The sequence below is a fragment of the Myotis davidii genome, unplaced genomic scaffold (assembly GCF_000327345.1).
Source record: "Myotis davidii unplaced genomic scaffold, ASM32734v1 scaffold1179, whole genome shotgun sequence".
Lineage (NCBI taxonomy): Eukaryota > Metazoa > Chordata > Mammalia > Chiroptera > Vespertilionidae > Myotis > Myotis davidii.
Window position 1 is genome coordinate 105483 of NW_006289826.1, and position 3619 is coordinate 109101.

General features: G+C 40.6%; 1 pseudogene; it reads right to left on the reverse strand.

Moving 5' to 3' along the window:
* Positions 1–2321: 2321 nt before the first annotated feature.
* Positions 2322–3316, reverse strand: LOC102772095 (annotated as a pseudogene).
* Positions 3317–3619: the final 303 nt, after the last annotated feature.

The window sequence follows — 3619 nt, forward strand, 5'->3', positions numbered from 1 at the left end:
TTGTTGTTCCACAATCCTATCGTTATAGAAAATTGCCAAAACTCATAGCACATTAGGCAGAACATATAATGTTTTAACAAAGATACAGACTCAACAAGCACACTTCTGAGAAAAGGCTCACCATAAATTCCTAGAAAAAAATACAATCAAACAGTGAAGCAGCACAACAAATGTCTGGGGAAAAAAAAGTTTAAATCAATTATGATTGACTGAACAAACTATTCTCTAGGATGTGGAGAATGTGAAACCCCAAGACACTGCTGAAAAATGTAAAAAACTGCAATCAGTTAAAGTTTATTTTCTACTTTTAAAGAATAGTTTAGTAATTTTTAGAGAGAGAAGGGAGAGGGAGAGAAACATTGATGGAAGAGTGCCAAATCAGGAAGCCCACTCCCTGCACACCCACTTCTGTGGATCTAGCCTACATGCCAAGCACATATCCCCACTGGCAATCATCTCCACAACCCTGTGCTGCATGAGATGATGGGCAAGCACCAAGCCACACTAGCCCTGGTGGTATATTTTGTTTAGATCACAATTTGCTAATGTCCGTAAATTTAAACATTCATCTACTCAAAAACCCAGACATGCACTGAATTTTTGATCAAGGTAAATAACACTTATATACATATGAGAAATTATACAGAAATGTTAGTTAGTACCAGCTTTGTTAGGAAATAACAAAATATTTAAATGGAAAAACTGATGGTGATATAGCAATGATAAGAATATCTATCAGAGCCCTAACTAGTTTGGCTCAGTGTATACAGTGATGGCCTGTGGACCAAAGGGTTCCAGATTCGATTCTGCTCAAGGGTATGTACCTTGGTTGCAGGCACATCTCCAATAGGGAAGGTACAGGAAGCAGCTGATGGACTGAGCGATGTTTATAGCTCTCTACCAATTTCACATCCTCTTTGTAAAATCAATAAAATATATGTATATATTTTTTTCAGAGCTTTTATATTTGAGTTTATTCTTCATTGAACTTTTAAAACACTACTATAATTGAATATTAAAACAAAAACAATAGCAAGTAGTGAGCATATTATGGTTACAGTCCTTCACTCATTCACTACTGTATATAAAATGCCAGCAGTGTTATTCACTGGCCCCATTAAGAGGTCTGACACTGAACACCACCCCTAGGAGGATATTCATCATCCTCATATGCTTCTGCACTGTAATGGGCACCATCTTTCTTGATTTGGATCAAAGTCTGCCAGGAGCCGGTCCATCCTTGCTGTTTCAAGGGACCTGGCATATATGGCATACTGTTCTTAAAATATTTGCTCACCTTCTTGGCACTATGTGTTTTAACCAAAGTCACCTCTCCGAGAAAGGTTGTTTCCCCAGGTAGAGATTTTCCCCTGAAGTTAGGGAGGGAATAAAACCTCTTAACTGTCAGGCGGGTAATTAATCACTTTAACTATGAACAATCATGCTTAAGTACATAATCTTTAATCCCTGGAAAGGAGATAAGAAACGCCCTAACCTTTGGAATAGAAATTGACAGGATTAAAATCAACTGGTATAAATACAGATGTAACAAGACAATAAGAGACAGAACCTGGCTGGAGAACATGGCTAGAGAACCTAGACAGAACTTGCCTGGAGATCCTAACCAGAACTTGGCTAGACATCCTGGCTTGAGATCCTGGTTAGGCTGCTGATCAACTGAACGCTGTCTCCGTGTCATTCCTTCTTCGCTGACTCCGTCCACACCTTTGGGAACCCCTGGACCTGCTGGGGCAGCGGGCGCATCTCCAGTGGGAGATGTGCAGGAGGCAGCTGGTCGATGTTTCTCCTCGATGTTTCTGACTCTCTATCTCTCTCCCTTCCTCTCTGTAAAAAATCAATAAAAAATATTAAAAAAAAAAAAAAAGTCCACCAGTTCTACCTGGTCCATTTCATCAGTCTCTTCTACTTCCTTCCTTTCAGGTAGGAGTTTTTCCAGCAAAGAGAGTTTATCAGGAGAGAAAGCCATTGTCAGGAAAGTTTCCCTTAAATTCCACGACTAGGTGACCCTTTTCATATGGTCTACGATTGCCATCCCTTCATTTGATATAAACTTGCTATCTCCATGCTTGACAATCTGATGTGGAAGAGAGGTGGTGACTATGGTTCGGTTGTCAAGAGTAACTATTGGGCCGAAACCGGTTTGGCTAAGAGAATAGAGCGTCGGCCTGCGGACTAAAAAGTCCCAGATTCGATTCTGGTCAAGGTCATGTACCTGGGTTGCAGGCACATCCCCAGTAGGAGACGTGCAGGATGCAGCTGATCAGTGTTTCTCTCTCATCGATGTTTCTGACTCTCTGTCTCTCGCCCTTCCTCTCTGTAAAAAGTCAATAAAATATATTTAAAAAAAGAAAAAAAAGAGTGCTATTGATTTTTGGAAGCCACAACGTTTCATCCAGCTGTATGTCCATACACATGAAAAGGTGTTCTCCTGGTCGAGTGAAAACAGCATGGTCCTTTGGATCTATACCAATTATAATATCTCCTGGCTCCAGTCCTGATTTCTGGTCTCCTTCACCATGGAATGTTATCTTCTGACAATCTTTCAATATGAATTTCTAGAGTTTTCTTCTCTCAAACTTCTTCCTTCTGTTATAGCTTTTGCCTCTATCTTTAGGACTGATATCTTTCCCCATGGCCCTGGCACCCCATGCACTCAGACTGAATTTGCTGAACCATTCCAGGGCTTATCTGATGAATGCTTATTGGCATTCCAGTACCTGGCCATTTGGACAGCGAACTACAGCTCCTTTCTTACCACCTCGGCCTTCACATTTATCACAAATCACATTCTTTTCTAGAACTAGTTTTCTCGCCACACTATTATGTAAGTCTTCTAATGTACGGAGACTTGATGCACAACTTTTTTACCTCTCCTTTCTCTCTGCATCTTTCCTCCTCCACCAAAAAACATATCAAAGATGTCCATCGGGGAACCAAAACCACCACCTGCTCCACCTTCCATAAGTGCTTGGTCTCCTCCTTTAATCACTATGCACCCCTTCTCTTTGCATCAGAGAGCACTTCGTAAGTTTGAGAAATCTGTTTAAACTTCTCTCCCTTCATTTGGATTCTTACCAAGGTGGTACTTCAAGGCCAACTTCCTATAAACCTTTTTCAGTTCTTCCTGGGTGGCACTGGGTTTGACCGCCAAAACATCATCACACTTGACAGCCGGTGAGGAGGCCGAGGCAGGTGTGGAGGAGCTGCAAAGAGCGTGTTGCTGTGCGCAGCTGAGGCAGCAGCCGCTCCTCCACCTCACACCAAGTGTTCTGGAAACTTCCCTCAATAAAATATATTATTTTTTAAAAAAGAATATCTATAGAAAAAAAGTTGAGTTACTACTATAACTGGAATAAATCTACAAGTATTTATGAAAAATCAATTAAAACAAAAAAAAATAAAGGTCTCTATGAAAATGGAATGTAAAACCATGGAAACTAGGAAAGCTTTGAAGAACAGGGACACGTTAAAATAGGTCATGAAGCAATTACACAGTGAAACACACAGTCAGCATTAGGACTGTAATTTTAGTTTCAGTTTCATGCACATATCAAGATTTATGGCCAAACCGGTTTGGCTCAGTGGATAGAGCACTGGC